At 41.1% G+C, this 17319-nt stretch overlaps 1 protein-coding gene across 1 annotated transcript in view; it reads left to right on the plus strand.

Annotated features, from left to right (window-relative positions):
- NDFIP1 (Nedd4 family interacting protein 1) overlaps positions 1-17319 on the plus strand; it is a 90757-nt gene that overhangs the window by 47681 nt on the left and 25757 nt on the right. The window lies entirely within an intron of this gene.

The raw sequence follows: 17319 nt of genomic DNA on the forward strand, positions 1-17319 counted from the left end.
GTGCACTTTCGTGCTTTCTGCCAAGTGGTAATTCACTTTGGAGTTTTACTATGTTAAAACTGTAAATATAGCAGAACGTTAATAAATGTCACTTATGTAGCAATTTTTGCTGTAGATAAGTGTTTTTAATTTAGAAAATGAACTTTATTGGAATTTGGATATCAGCTGCCAATACAGTCTGTTTAATGTCTTGCAAACCAGTGTGGTACAAATGAAACTTTTATTTTCTGTTAGAAGGAAGTTTTCTACTATTTCCTGAAATTCAAGGTCTTTCTTCCTTTATATAAACAGTTTGTCAAGTCCTTCAGGCAATGTCCAAATACTAGCTATCCTTCTGGCAGCTTCAAAACGAGTGGTTATATGAACAATTTTAAATTGTTTTTGTTAGTCCAGAATGTATAACTTTATCTGTTTGTCAAATGATTTATTCATAGTCTTCATGATTATACAGTTGTGATAAATGGGCAGTTGAATTTACAAAGATCTATGCAGCTTACACAGAGGCTTCCTTTTTAAATAGGAATAAGTGTACACATTTGCAGCAGGGAGAATTAAGTTTACCCTGCAAAGTAATATCTGCAGCATTAGAGAACTCTAATTCACATTTGCCCAAACTTGGTAGATTAGCCATGTGTTTATTCTCTTGGCATTTGGGCCTTATTTGGTCTTGTATATTCAGAGAACTGGAATATTTTGCATTCCTGTTTCCGTTCATTTGGTGGCCAGAGACTTGTCAGACACCCGTAGTGTTCAATTACTCGTTTTAAGACATCAATTCTAGTTTAAGGAATCATTAGTTTTGGTGTATGTATAGGGATGTGGGGGGAATATTCTGTAAAAATGGGCGAATGGTTGGGCTTGAAGCATCTGGTGGTGTTAAATGGAGTTCTGCACTGGCTTCTCTAAATTCCAAGCTCAAATAATTATTTTGGGGGTTAAGAAGCAAAACTTATGGCAGTTAAACCATTTTATACCACACAGGTGGTGGTGACAGTTGTGTGATAAAGTAAATTTATCACACACCTTTGGCCTCTTCCCTTGCCCATTAGTTCATCACCCAATATTCTAAATTCTTGAGCAAGTTTAAATAGCAGACGTGTTTGTTTTTTTTTTATATCAACCTGGCATAAAAATATATTTTCCCTTGAATGTAGACTATCTTCCCCCTCCCCCCACCAAAAAAAAAGAAAGAAGCGTACGTTGGGTATTCACTTCTGCCCCAGTGACAGTTGTAATGTCCGCTATTTCATGCTATGACCTATGCAGAATACATGGTGGTGAGGCTTTATTGGAACATATTTGGGATGTCATGTATAACTCCCTCTGTAATGCAGCCATCCCAAACTCATGCCTATAAGAGCTTTATGCCACACCACTGTTTTTTCCTGTGTCTTTTTATTTAGATAAAATTTGTATTCTGATCAAGGCTCAGGTTCAGTCATGTTAATCTTGCTAACCCTGTACACACAACTCCCATTAAATGGGAGTAACACGCACAGAAATGCAAGAGGAACAGGTTCTAAGTGTGTGGTGGGAGGGAGGGGCTGGCATGTGAAGTAGAGAAAATGCTGCAGAGGTCTATACTTCTTCCTTAGAATGACCCAGTAAGGGTTCACTTTGATCATATAAAAGACTGGGTAACAGACACCAAAGGAGAATTTACTTCTGGGAATCTAGAGGGTTTAAGCACAGATGAGGAAAGAGATTGACCCTGTAGTGAATTACTTTGGGTTTAAAAAATCTCTCAATTTCCATATAAGAAATGTCAAGCTGCTTTGGACCCTTAAGCTAGCTGTGTAAAGAATAAGAGATCTAGGAGACTCTGGGCTTGTCTGCATACACCAAATTGTAGCACTTTAACTATCCTGGTATAAAGAGGTACAACTCCCTAATGTGGATGCAGTTATCGTGATACCAAGGTGCTTTATATCTGTATAACTATTCCTGTATGGGAAGAGGAATAAGCTATACTTCTTTTATGAGCCACCTTTATATCCGTGAAAATGTCCACACTAGAGGTTGTTACAGCATAGCTATTTCAGTTAAATAAATCACACCTCTAACCAAAATTATTAAAAGATCAGTTATAAGCACCTAGAGGATAATAGGGTGATACATCGCCAACTTGGATTTGTCAAGAATAAATAATGCTAAACCAACCTAATTTCCTTCTTTGAAAGGTTTACTGGCCTTGTGGATACGAGCATGTAGTAGACCTGATCTGTCTTGATTAACGGCTTCTAAAACAGTCTTACATGACATACTCATAATCAAACTAGGAAAATGTGGTCTAGATGAAATTACTACAAAGTGGGTGCACAACTGGTTGAAAAACCATACTCAGAGTATTTGACAATGAACCATTGATAAACTGGGAGGATGTATCAAGTGAGGCCCTGCGGGGATCCGTCCTTAGTCCAATATCATTCAATATTTTCATTAATGACTTGGCTAATGGAATGGAGAATATGCTTATAAAAAATGTAGTTGATACCAAGCTGGGAGGGGCTGTAAGCACTTTGGAGGACAGGATTAGCATTCAAAATTACCTTATCAAATTGGACAATTGGTCAGAAATCAACAAGATGAAAGTTAGTAAAGACAAGTGCAAAATACTACACTTAGAAATGAAAAATGAAGTGCACAAGTACAAAATCGGGGATAACTGTCTAGGCGGTAGTACTGCAGAAAAGTATCTGGGGGTTATTGTGGATTCAGACTCAATTTGTGATCCACTATTGATACAGTTGCAAAAAAAGGCTAATAACAATCTGGGATGTATTAACAGGAGTGTGGTAGGTAAGACACGGGAGATAGTTATTCTGCTCTACCTTGCACTGGTGAGGCCTCAGCTGGAGTATTGCCCAGTTCTGGGCACCACACTTTAAGAAAGATGTGGACAAATTGGAGACAATCCAGAGGAGAACCAAAAAAAAAAAAAAAAATCGTAGGTCAGGTTTCTTAAACCTCTTAGGAAAGGTTAAAAAAAACTGGATATGTTTAATCTTGAGAAAAGAAGATTGATGGAAGACTTGAGAGATCAGCGGTGGGCAAACTTTCTGGCCCGAGGGCCACATCCACGTGGGGAAATTGCATAAAGGGCCATGAATGTAGGGCTGCGGTACGGGATTGGGGTGTGGGAGGGGGTGCGGTGTGCAGGAAGGGGCTCAGGGTAAGGGGTTGGGGCAGAGGAGGGGTGCAGGATGTACAAGGAGGCTCAGGGCAGGGGGTTGGGGTGCAGGCGGGGTGCGGCAGGGGGTTGGGGTGCGGGCTCTGGCCCAGCGCTGCTTACCTGCAGTGGCTCCGGGTTGCAGCGGCACTCACTGGGGCCAGGGCAGGCTCCCTGCCTGCCTGCCCTGGCTCCGCGGTGCTCCCGGAAGCAGCCGGCACCGCGTCCCTTGTTAATATTAGGAAATCTTTCTAACTGTAGGGATAGTTAAACACTGGAATAGGCTTCCAAGGGAGATTGTTGAATCCCATCAGGATTGTCTCTAGACTCTAGATCGTGGTAGGCAACCTATGGCACATGTGCCAAAGGCGGCACGCAAGTTGATTTTCAGTGGCACTGACACTGCCTGGGTCCTGGCCACTGGTCCAGGAGGTTCTGCATTTTAATTTAATATTAAATGAAGCTTCTTAAAAGTTTTAAAAACCTTATTTACATGCAACAATAGTTTAGTTATGTATTAAAGACTTATAGAAAGAGACCTTCTAAAAACGTTAAAATATATTACTGGCATGTGAAACCTTAAATTAAAGTGAATAAATGAAGACTCAGCACACCACTTCTGAAAGGTTGCTGACCCCTGCTCTAGATATACTTGAACCTGCCTCAACATGAGGAGAGGGATGTGGGGGAGATGGGTAGACTAGATGACTTCTTGAGGTCTCTTCAAGCCCTATATATCTGATTCCATGAAAATAGTTATACTAGAACAAAAATTGTGTTGACCAGGCCCTGCTCAGAAACAGAGTTTATTTTGCCTCTTATTACAAAGAGGTATTGAAAATGAAAATTGGAAATCATTTTAAGAACACCTTACTAGAAGGGAAATGAAACAGATGTAAAAAAGAAAAAAGTATATATGCACGCAAACACAAAAAGGAAACTGGTAGTGAATATAAATCAAAAGTTAGGAATTGTAGAAAATTGATAAGGAAAGCCAAGAGATACAAGGGGAAATCTGTGACCAGCATGGTTAAGGACAATAAGTGTTTTAAACATTAGGAGCAAAAAAGAATCCTCACAATGGTATTGGTCAATTACTAGATGGAGATGTTAGAATCATCAGTAATAAGGCAGAAGTGTTCACAAAATATTTCTGTTCTGTATTTGAGGAAATAACAGATGATATCTCATCATATGGTGATAACACTCTTTCCATTCCACTAGTATCTCTGAAGGATGTTAAACAGAAGCTACTAATTTTAGCCATTTTTAAATCAGGAGGTCCAGATAAACATGTATCCAAGATTTTTAAAAAGAGCTGGCTTATGAGCTTGCTGGACTGTTAATGTTGATTTTCAATAAGTCTTGGAGCACTAAGGAAGTTCCAGAAGACTGGAAGAAAGCTAATGTGTCAATTTTTTAAAAGGGTAGACAGGATGATCCAGGTAATTATAGGCCTTCCAGCCTGACATCAATCCCAGGCAAGATAATGGCTAATATGGGACTTGATAAAGAACTAAAGGAGGGTAATGTAATTAATGCAAATCAACGTAGGTTTAAGAGAAATAGATCCTGTCAAACTAATGTGAGATATATAATATCTATATATATATAAAATATATTTTAATGGGATTACAAATTTGGTTGATAAGGTAATAGTGTTGACATAACAGACTTCTGTAAGGTGTTTTGACTTTGTATTATACAACATTTTGATTAAAAAATTAGAGTGATATAAAATTATCTTGCAACACATTCAATGGATTAAAAACTAATAGATCTCAAAATTTAACTGTAAACGAATAGTCATTGAATGGGTTCGGTTTCCAGTGGGGTCCCAGTGGGGTTGGTTCTTGGCCCTATGTTATCTAACATTTTTATCAATGACCAGGAAGGAAACATAAAATCATCGCTGTTAAAGTCTGCAGATGACACAAAAATTGGTGAAGTGGTAAATAATGAAGAGGACAGATCATTGATACGGAGCAAGCGAGATTGCTTGGTGAACTGGGCATAAGCAAACAATATATGCTTCAATATGGCTAAATATAAATGTGTACATCTAGAAGCATGTAGGCTATAATTATACAATGGAGGACTCTATCCTGGGAAGTAGTGACTCTGAAAAAGATTTGGGAGTCACGGTGGATAATCAGCTGAACATGAGCTCTTGGGATGATGTTGTGGCTAAAAGAGCTAATGCAATCCTGGGATGCATAAACAAAGGACTATTGAGAGGAAGCAGAGAGGGTTACTTTACCTCTGTATTTGGCACTGGTGAGACCGCTGCTGGAATAACATCTCCAGTCCTGGTGCCCACAATTCAAGAAGGATGTTGATAAATTGGACAGGTTTCAGAGGAGAGCCACAAGAATGATTAAAGGATGAGAAAACAGACCTTATATTGATACACTCAAGGAGCTCAATCTACTTAGTTTAACAGAGAGACAGTTAAGGGGGAACTTGATTATAGTCTATACGTACCTACATGGGGACAAATACTTAATAATGGGCTCTTCAATCTAGCCAAGGAATAACACAAACTGATGGCTGGAAGTTGAAGCTAGATAAATTCAGACTGGAAATAAGGTGTAAATTTTTTATGTTGAGAGTAATTAACCATGGGAACAATTTACCAGGGATTATGATGGATTCTCCATTGCTAATAGTTTTTAAACCAAGATTGGATGTTTTTCTAAAAGAGGTGGTCTAGGAATTATTCTGGGGAGGTTTTATGGCCAGTGCTATACAGGAGGTCAGAGTAGAGGATCACAGTGGTCTCTCCTGGCCTTATCTATGAATCTGTAAAAATGAGGATGGTGTGTGGAGCAGTGGTGACAACTGTTCCCTCGCACAGGTTTTTCCAGAGAGGTGCAACATACCCTCTGACTCAGTTCCTGGGGTTTGTTCAGTACCAGGTTTACTGGGGCTGGGTCCACACTGGGAAGGCGTCCATTATGGACCCCTCTAACCCATCCACACGGCTGGGTCTAGCCCCTCACTCGGTGCAGTCCAGCACCCAGGCCTTCCTGTGTGAGTGGCTCCCAGCCAGTAGGTCCTGCTCACCTGTAGGGAACTAGCCAGGCTCTGCCATGCAGGCTTAGCAGGGGTGCTGGCCGTGGGGCAGGTGAGTGCGGCTAGGCTGGGTGGGCTCTCGGGGTTTGCGTCCCAGGGGTCTGCCCGGCTCCCCAGCACAGCTCCAGCACCTGTGGGGTCCCACCTACCGCCCCTGGGGCTGAGTCTCCTGGGACCAGTGCAGAGGCTGGGCTGGTATCAGCTAATCAGGGAAGCGGTAGCGTGGGGGGCTTGGCTGGGCCCCAGCAGGCAAGTGGGTCCTGAGGGAGCCTGGCCTGGGCAGGTCCCACTCCTGCTCCAGGACTAGCCCCACTTATGCTCCAGGACTGGCCCAAGCCACACTGCCAGCTCAGCCTGGCAGACACCCGTCACCTCCTAGCAGGGCAGTGAATGTGTCTGGGGTTAGGGTGTGGGGAGTGGGTCTCTGTGTGTGGGGGGGTGCTGGGCAGTGGGGAAGGTTTGTGTGTTTTGGGGTATTGGGCACTGGGCAGTCTGTGGGGTTGTGCTGGGCAATGGGAGGTGGGGGAGGTCTATGTGTTGGGGTGCTGGGCAGTGAGGGGTCTGTGGGTGGAGAAGTGCTGGGTGGGGTGTGTGTGCAGGGCCCTGGGCAGTGGGAGGTGTCTGTGAGGTAGGGGTATGTGTACAGGGCACTGTGCCATTGTGGTGGGGGTCTCTGGATGGTGAAACGCTGGGCATAGCGGGTCTGGGGGGGCATTAAGTGCAGGGGTCTGTGGGGTGGATCTCTGGTGGGGGTGCAGGGCATAGCGGGTCTGTGGAGGTCTTAGCAGGGGGGGGCCTGTGCTGGGAGAGGTGCTGGGCATAGGGAGTCAGGGGGCTCTCGGCAGAGGTGCAGGATGGCATGTTGTGGGCCTTCCCTTGAGGGGAAGGGGCATATTGGCAGCACAGGGCTGGGTACTGGGCCAGTGTGTGTCTGGTGGCAGCCGGTTTGTTAACAGTGCCCTCGCACTGGGATGAGCAGAGCACGGCCGCTCCCGCCATGCCATTGCCCCCAGCTGGCCCCTTGCTCTGGGGACCCTGTCCCTCCTGTCAGGGACCCATTGCTCCCAGGGGGGTCCCACAAATATGTTTGGTGCTGGGCCTACAAAAGGTTAATCCAGTCCTGGGTTTGTTTTAAGGGGCCTCCCCCACCTCCCATTGGCCAGTCAGGTTCTGACAATGAGTTGTATTTGATCTTTCTGTTGAAGTTCAGTTCTTTTCATTTGTAGAGCAGCTACCATTCTTAAAATGTCAGCTTTGAAGTCACACGTGCAATTTAAAAGACTATCATGAGTAGCAGTGTTGTGTATTATTTTAATATCTGATGCATCTTCCATTGAGATGACAGTATTCTGATTTTTCCAGGAGACCGACCAGATGATCTAGTTTGTCTTTTCCATCGGTAACATCCTTAATCCTATTTTACCCACTAACTTGTAGAGAGGCTTTACAACACCTTAGAAATGACATTTGGAGTTGTGGTAATACTGGCAGGGGATGGTACTATTAACTTAGGTTTGTTTTTAGAATTCAGTGATTCCAAGAGTTGGATCTGTTTCTATAAATCCTTTTAAGGAGGCCTGCCATTAAAGTTGTAAACAGCATCCAACATTTTTAAAACCCTATCAAAGTGTGCAAAGCAAATGTCTGGGTTTCCATGCAGAAATTGTAGATTCATGTATGTGGCATCAGTTTCCTGGAGCTGACATCTCCCTTAATCCACAAGTAGTTAAATTGAAGACTGTTTTTAACTGGGACTACTGAAAACTGCTTGCAAAGAAAGAAAGGTGCATTATCTCTTTGTCTCACTAAGAACTGCTTTCGCTTAGTATCTGATGATTAAAATGCTTTTGTTTGTTTTTCCAGGAAATATTAATTGGGAAATTTTTAACAAAATAAAACCCAGTATGTGTTATTTAGTACAGATGGGCTTGAGCCACAAGACTTCCCTAGAGCCTGAGGCTGTTGGTGTTTGGGCCAATCTTTACTGTTTAGTCTTTCAAGAAGGCTGACTTGTTTCCTTGGCCCCGTGTTCTGTCTATTCCATTTAGGAACCAAATTTTTCTGCTCGGAGGTAAAACTTTGGATTTTTATTTAACCTTTCCTGATGGTTGATGGTACTTTGCATTTACCCTAACATCTTTCATTGCAGGTCTTAAAGTGCTTTACTAAGGTAGCCAAGCGTTAGCCATGCCAGATTACAGCTCAAGAAACCGAGAGATTGACATGCTCAAGTTTACACAGTGAGTCTTTTTGGCAAAGATGGGATTTGAATTTAGGATTTCCTGGCTCCCAGTCCTCTGCTGTGACCAAAAGATTATTTCATTGTAAGTCTAATAAAATAATAGGGTTAACCATTTACATCATCATTAGCCTATATGCAGGAAGAGCAGGCTGTGCTAGAGAGGAGCCACTCTTTCATTTGATATCAATATTAGAAACATTTGTATGATTCACCATTTTTCTTTGCAACCATTTAAAAGTCCTTTTTGGAGCTTGTCCCAGCTATTTTAGAGCACATTCCTTGATGTCTTAATTCCAGCTCCCCTGAAGGAAGAAAAAGCAAGTGGATAGAGACAGGATGAGATGATGAGAGGAGAACACCATGTGTCGGAGGAAATTAAATCTGACTACAAAGAATGGAGGACTGTCAGGTGGGGTGCAGGGGGGAAATTATTAAATCTGTCCCCTTTTGTTCTTTTATTCTATCCTAATGGGGAGTTCAGCTTCAGAGGAAAAGGTTTGGTGCTAATTGTCCATGGCCTTCATGTGAAAATAGTGAGGATTAAGGCTGAGCAATGAAACAAGTTAGTGGGAGCGCTCCACATTGCTTAAAAAGATTGAGGAATTTTTCCTCCTTTCATTCCAGCTGATTTTGTTTGTTTGTTTGTTTTTTAACACAATTATGTTTACAAGAAGTGGTTGATGAATATTATTAGATATTTTTTTAAACCTTAAAAACTTCCATAGACTTTGCTTTATGCCAAAGGCTACAAGAAAAATGTGTTTGAAGTGATTCACTGTGCGGCACTTTGGCCATCACAAAGCCAATGACTTGAACTTGTTTTTGGTGGCTTCCTTCGTGTAAATGACTCATTACTTGAATTATCTTGGCCCGTTTTATAGTGTGGTGTAGCCTGATCTTTTAAGTTATTCTTGGGATGGGTGCTGCGAAGTGCTGAGTGCCCTTGCAGTCAGTGGAAGTTGAAGGCACTCAGTATCATATAGGAGGTGCTTAGTACTTTTTAGGATTGGCCCATAATTTAGACAAAAAAGCAAATTGACCTACAGTAGATTGATGGGTGTGTAGCTTTTCTGTATTTTCAGATCATATCTAGAGAGTATGCGGGACTTGCTGCCATCTCATTACATAATGAAGTAAGTTTTCATAGCACATACTGTTGCTTTTATTTCTTCATATTGAGAGCAGAGTATACTTTAATTAGAAGGAAAGATAAACAAATGTGTTGCGGAAAATATGTACGATAAGCCAAATCTAGTAGCAGTTGGATTAAAGAGGCTTTTAAAAACTCCTTGAATATGGAGCATTTACAAGGCTGGGTTTATTAAAGACACTTATTACTCATCATATAAAAACATTTACCAATGTTAGGAACAGGAAAAGGTTATTAAGTTCATTCAAGCTAGTCTGTTTATAAAATACTGTTTTGAGTACAGCCGCTGCTCAAGAAATGAACCCAGGACTGCACCTCCCTGCAATGTTTGCTTCTTAGAAGTTAATTAACCAATGCAAAAGTGTTCCCTTGGGTCTATATGCCCAGTATCCTTTGTTAAGAATAATAACAGAAACAACTAACATCACAGGCCTTAGTGTATTAGAAATTGCATTATGTTTGGTGTTCAGTAATGTGAGCAACAGCACATGATTTCCTCCTGCAAATAATCCTTTGGATAGTTAGTTCCCTTTATTAGAAGATGCGTAACTCTTTCACATTTGCTGAAAAAAAGAATGAGCTCATGGGAATATTGGTTCATGCGGTAACTTAAAGTTGCCCACGCTCTCCCCTTTCCCACTACTGGAAGGACATTTTTGAACATTTTTCATCTCCTTTGTTGACAGGTTTGGTTAAGGAGATTATCGTAACTATTGCAGCTGTTCATAAATATCAGCAAATCAATGATTTGGGGCTCAATTTATTGAAACCAGCAACAAACGTCAACTCTTGTCTATTATCTAACACAAAAGTATGTGCAGTCTATAATTGTTTCTTACAATTTTCTTACCTAATCCTCATGTTAAAGCAGTGCTGTTGCTTTGAAATGACCAAGTCAAGCATGCTATCTTTAGACTAATGGGTTTAAGAGGAACTTCTCGGGGTTGCTATTTCTTTGGACCCTAGGCGGTACCTAGGTTTTTAGCCTGGAGTAGAGCTCGTTGTTTTTGTACAGTTTTTACCAGATAATTCCCATTTATTGTCTGTCACGCAGTAGGTCTAAACTATGATTTTTCATGTGCAAATCAAACATTTCTTAACTTTTGTGTTTAGCTGTATGAAAATGCTGTTGTGTTGTTGTGTTAGTTAGCGCTCTTCATAGAAAGGAGGAAGTGAAGACAGAAAGATTACTGTCTGATCAATATTTTTCATTCATTCGTTTAAAAAATCCTGCTTGTTTAATTTGAACATGCAGTTGGCAGGTTTATGTGCATAAAGTGGAAAACTGCATGAAAATGCTTCAGCCATTTGAGAGCACAGTCTCCCCATGTGAACATTACATGGGCAGCTACAAGTGAATTCGAACACCTAATCTTTTTAAAAACTGCATTAGTGTTTTAACTTTAAAAAAGTAACTTTAAATGACTTAATAGGTATTAACATTACTTACAACGCACAATAAATGTCCCCAGCAAACTTGGGTAGCAGGAAAATGGTGTTTTTTCTTTTTGTTCAGATTTGCATCTTTTTTTCATGTGGCAACTAATACTACCCACTGTTACTTTCTAAAACATTTTTACAGGACAAGAAACACAGTTGTATGAAATATAATATTTGTGTATATTTCAGGCAGGAGCAGTTAAATAACTAGTCCAGGTCAAGAATAGGATACTTTTATAGATGCTCTATGTATGGAAATATGGAGTAGAACAGTCTCATCATCTAAAAGCTCTGTAATAAAAGAAAATACATTTAAAATAATGGACCAGTGCTACCTTGCCCTTGTGAGTTTCATAAATATAAAAGAGCAAGGGAACCTTATAGGAGACAAGTTGTGCTCAATAGAGACAAACTGGAATTTAATGTAATTAAATAGGCTTCTTTCTCCATATCTGATACCATATTTACCACTATAGAAGACAGTAAGCTCCAGTCATGTGAGTTTCTGAGTGCCTCCTGAGGTATATTGAGCTCCCACAATGCTCAGTGTAGTGGATGGGAGTTGAGGGTACTCAGCAACTTGCAGGATAGGGCACGTCATCAGTAAGCCGTTCTAAGATGATGTAGAATAGAACTGTGGTTGTCTTGATGGGTCCTACAATTAAAAAAAAAAAGAGAGAGAGAGAGAGAGAGAAAAGAAAATATACCTTTATATCTGCTTCTGTTCTTTGCTGTCTAATGTAAAGTTACAGCCAGCTGGAAACAATCAAAAATGGCCCCAGTCTCCAAATAAAGTTTATAGTATTTGGGAAAGTATAATGGAAAGGAAAAAATGGATTCGGGAAATAAATATACAGGGGCTTTCCCATAAGGCGACTGTCATTCCATGCACCCACTGGAAGAAATGGAACAAAATTAAGCCAAGTGATCAAAATATTCATCTAACTTAATTGACGCTTAGAACTGGATTAATTTATAGTAAAATACACTATTCTGTAGGAGGATTTGATGATGTTGCTCAGTTTGGAGTTCAGTCTTGCATTAGCCTCTCTCACTGGGTCCCTCCCTCCATGAATGGAGAATGTCCATAGGATCTGCCTAGTTGTGGCTCTATCACTCCATCCACAAACCTACCCCATCCCTGGCATGCAGGAAAGCCTCATAGTGTTGTCTCCTATGGTGCAGAAGGAGCGCGGACCTCGGGGTGGGCTACACAAAGCTGTCCCCTGTGCAGCAGAACCAGAAGGGGCAGATTTTGCCCCAAAGTAAGTAGGACAGTTGCTGCTAGGGTGAAAGCTCCTTCATACAGCCTTAGCACTGTGCGGAGCTGTGCTGGTGCAAGCACAAGATGCAATAATGAACCATGAGGAATAATCTGAGCACAAGCCTAGACCGTATGGAAAACCAGGGGATGGTAACCACAGATGCACAATGCACAAAAGGGCTTTTGTTTGTCAGAGTCTATCAGTGTTTAAATAGAACTTGCAAAAGCACAAGCACACGGTATCAGTACCTTATCTGGGACCATGTTTATTCGCACATATTCATCAGTCACATGCGTTTATCCACCTACACCAGTGTGAAGTTTGAAATTTCAGATGTGTCACAGTGGTGCAGCTTCAGTGTTCCTTCTAGAGCAAATGTCTGACAGGAAGTGCTGGGAACAGGATGTTTTATTTAATTATACAGATGTGGTATCCTCAAGAACATGCTTATAGTAGCCCAGGACTAATTAGCTTGGATGGTTTATTTAGGTAGGTGTAAAAAGAAACCAAGGTGACTCTGCCTTGGACCACACTTGTGATGAACATTAACTACTTGCATTCACTAGAGCAGGACTGGCTGTAACACCAAGCTACTTAGCCTTGGCTCTCAGCTGAGTTGGATTCTGGTGTAGTTAGTAGTCTCATAAAGTGAGACAGCATTTCTATGCCTGGTAGTATAGTCTGGTATTCTTCCCCACACCTGTAGCATCCTGGATTACTAGGGATCTCCTTAAAGCACTGGGACATGCATATTGTAGAAAAGCCGTGTGTTTGATTGATTGTGTCTGCATTGCATGAGTATTCACATAGCACCATCTAAACTCGCAAAGTCCTGTCCGATGTTTCATTAGCCTTGGTACAAAACAGGGTGGATTTGATTTAAATCGAATTGATTTAAATCACTAGTCAGGAAGACTCGATTTAATCATGGATTTATACATAAAAGTGCATTCTTGTTGGTTGTTAATACATATTCTTCACAACTCAGAGATAGATGTAGGTTTCATTTTTAGAAGGTACATACTATACATTTTTAAAGTGACTTATTTTGAGAACTTTTCAGATTAGTTTTACAGCTATATCAGAAAATGAATGATCGTTTGGTTATTTCATTTACCAAAGGTAATTGAAACAGCTATTTATGAAGTCATTGGGAAATGAACTATCTCCAATTCAATAGGTTAAATCATTAATATTTGGAGGATTTTCTTGCCATGTTGTATTAGGAGGAGAACATCACCAGACAGATATTTCAATTGTTTTATTAACTAAAACTACAACGTTATGGATTCTGATTTTGTTTTCTTCAACAGAAAACATATAATATTTTAACAAAAAAAGCATATTAATTTTTGAAATTAGTTAAACATTCAAGTTTTTTAAAATCAGGTTTGTTTTTGTTAAAATTGTTTAATTAAAATAGTTAAATGAAATATTTGTTTTAAAAAAACAAAAATTAAATCAGCCAGGTCAACATGAGAAACTTAAAATTTTGGCTTCTGCAGCTAACTCAGTCGTCTTCACCTTCATTTTCCTGTTTGTTCATAATCTGGAAAAGAAAAACAAGCTTTCCTGCTTTTCCAGGTCCCAAACGATTTCTCAATTTGGAATGAATTAGTCCAAAGGAAGAAAATATTCTTTCTACACCGGCAGAAGCAGCTACTATTGTTAAAAGTGAGATTATCTGAATCCAAGTTCTTAAGTGACTTCCACCAGTTCACTGGTGTGACTTTCTTTAAAATATCATCAGCAAACATATATTTCTTGAATGGTTCTTATTCCCAAACTGGGTTTCTTTTACAGCCTGCTGCCATTATAGGTTTTCCTTTCTAGTGAGAGAATGGTATGGTAGATCTCAAATCAATGAAGGCCACTCTCGGAAAGACCTCAAAACTTCTGGAATATGCTGCCCAAACAGTTTCACTTTTGTTTCTACCGCCTGTCCCTCCCTTCTCACATTAGTCTCCAGACTTCTCCTTGTCCAGATCTGTTCCACCCCCAACAATCTTCTATTCATTGAACTTTTTGAAACTTTGCACTTTTAGAGAGAGGTAAGGGATTGACTCTGTGTACACAAATTTGCAGAGGGACAATAGGGTTGAGGTCTGTTATTTCTCACCTCTATATATTTTTTATTTATTTACTTATTTATTTTAAAACATTTTTGCTGTTAACAAGCATGTTATCTCTGGACACACAAATCCACAGTTTGAGAACTGCAAAACTAAGCATCTCTGATGGTATCTTCTAGACTGAGCACTGAGTCCCATTGGGTAGATAGAGAGATTAATCTAAATAATCTATACAGAAGCCTCTGGAACCCCATAAAATTGGGTCCCTTAATCCATGAACTATTGTAACTCATTTACAAAACTTTTCTTAATCATTACATGAATATATTGTCTCATACTATAGAATTAGAATTTATAATCCCTATTCCATGATGAGATATCTTTGAACTATAATGTATCTTTATCTTTAGATAGGTTTTTTCCTCAAAAAGCATTTTATCAAATAAATAAATTGAAATAAAAAAAATCAGATTTTTTTTTTCAATCACTGATTTTTATCCACCCTGGTGTAAAACTTGGGATGGATTGGCTTGGGCTCATCTCCTCTTTGGTGGTTTCAAAGCCCCGCGGAGAAATGTGGAAGGAATGTCTCAGGACATTATGCCCCCCTTAAAGACTCCAACTCAGGGTGGCTCTGGTTGATGTTCTTACCTGTGTCTAATTACTATACTCCTGGCAGCATTCTGCGCCAACCAATTCTGCACACAATATTTAAAAATTCTGCAAATTTTATTTCTCAAACTAACACTACATAACCGTGCCAGTTTCGATTGTTTTGGTAATTTATTTCAAAATACCTGCCAGCAAGTATGTCTGTAACAATACAAATTTATTAGAGCATAAGCTTTCGTGAGCTACAGCTCACTTCATCAGATGCATCCGATGAAGTGAGCTGTAGCTCACGAAAGCTTATGCTCTAATAAATTGGTTAGTCTCTAAGGTGCCACAAGTCCTCCTTTTCTTTTTGCGAATACAGACTAACACGGCTACTACTCTGAAACCTGTAACAATACAGACGCACCCAAAAATTCCCCCAGGAGTAGAGTTAAAGAAACCCCTATGACAACCCACTTCCTGTTTCTCTGCCCCCCTTCCCACAAACCCAGCCGTGGGCCCCCCCCCACCCATAGCCAATACATCCAAACCCCCTTTCCCCCCCAGAGCCCAGCCACAGGGCTCCTCTCTTGCCTAGATACCCGCACCCCCCCCTCGAGCCCAGCTGTGGGACTCCCCCAGCCCAGATACATGCCCCAGAGCCTAGGGATCCAGAGGGAGAAATAGCCTGATGCTGGGTCCCAGTTTCTTGCGTGCTGCCCTCTCCTTCTCTCAGGGCTAGCTGGGAACTGCAGCTTCCAGGACCCGCTAGCTCCCTCCCTATCCCCCCCAGCAGTGCCTTCTATGTGTGGGCTGGGCTCTGTCGAGTCCAAAAGCCCCTAGTGGCAGCTAGCAGCACTGCAGCCCATTTCTGTTAGCGGGAGGGAAGGAAATTCTGTGCGCACGTTCAATTGTGCAAGAATTCCGCATTGCGCCGTGGGGCAGAATTCCCCCCAGAGTAAACAGCGCAGTGCCACGCATCAGCCATTAATATGTTGGATTGTGATAGGAGATGCTCCTTGTCTCAAGACTGGCCTGTGCCCTTCCTTCTCCAAGCTTTTTCCAGACCCTGGCAGGCAGCTGAAAATATCAGAGCCCAAAATTCATGTGGTGCCCTCCCGCTGCATATGAGAGTCCTCGTTCTGAGAACAGATACAGTGCCAAAGTCTGTGATCCTTTATGGTCTGATCCTCTCGCCACAGAAGTCAATGGCCAGATTCTCATTGACTTCAAAGGGTGCAGGATGGAGCCCACATAAAGCAAAGCTTTAATCAGTGGGAGTTTTATTTGATTAAAGATGCAGAATCTGATCCATAGGTTTTTACTTCCTAACTACATGAATGTTCTGCTAAGTGACTCAGCTAAGGAGCAGGTGGTGATTGGATAAAATCAGCTCATGGTGTGCAGCACATGTAGGACTTGCTACCCTTACTCTAGAAACTGTTCATTTTACTCCCTGGGAAAGGAATACAAAAGGTGAAACAAGATTCTAATCTATATACTGCCTTTGGTAAACACACACATTGTCCAGTGCATCTGTGACTACACAATACAGTGGGGATGTGAGGGGAGAGGGGAGAAATCTAACCAGAATGTTGTTTTGTCATAAATACTAACAGAAGTGTCTGTGCTGAGGGATTGTAGAGTAAGACAGGACATCCACTGTGTGTGTGTGTTTGTGTATGTGTGTTTGTATATATATATATACATACACACACATGTATAATATGGGGGCAGATCCCAAGTCCAACTGCAAAGCAGCCATAAAGCCAACACTTCAGGATACCCTTTGGTGTTTCTCTGGATGGCACAGAGCAGAAATTCCTATGCTATCACCTCTCCCAGCCCCTGGTGCAGGGACATGATAGGGGCATCCCTGAAATGCAGCCGTACTAGCAACCCTTTGGGACCAGAGATAACTGGCCTCTGGACTAAGGAGTGCAACAGCTTAAAGCCTTTGGCTGCCTTAACCCAGTCTTGGGCTGATCATAGCTTGAATGAAGCCGGAGATCTAGCCCATACATATATGGTTGAATTTGTTTGTAAATGTTTGCTTTCAATCCACACAGCTCACATCCTTGTAACCTATCCTGTATTTAGCAAGCAATGGCTATATTAACTGAGCATCCCCTGCGTTTACAATAACATGATGCATAGACAAAACAGTCCTGTGCCTGCTGAAGATTTGGAGAACGATAAACTAGAGATCTATAATTAAAGACCCAGTTGCTGTAATGGGAATAGATTTAAACTCAAGGTCAAAATCCCTTCTGGCACTTCCTCTTCCTAATAACCATGAATAAAAATCAAAC

This window comes from Dermochelys coriacea, chromosome 8 (genome assembly GCF_009764565.3).
Source record: "Dermochelys coriacea isolate rDerCor1 chromosome 8, rDerCor1.pri.v4, whole genome shotgun sequence".
NCBI classification, from domain to species: Eukaryota; Metazoa; Chordata; order Testudines; family Dermochelyidae; genus Dermochelys; species Dermochelys coriacea.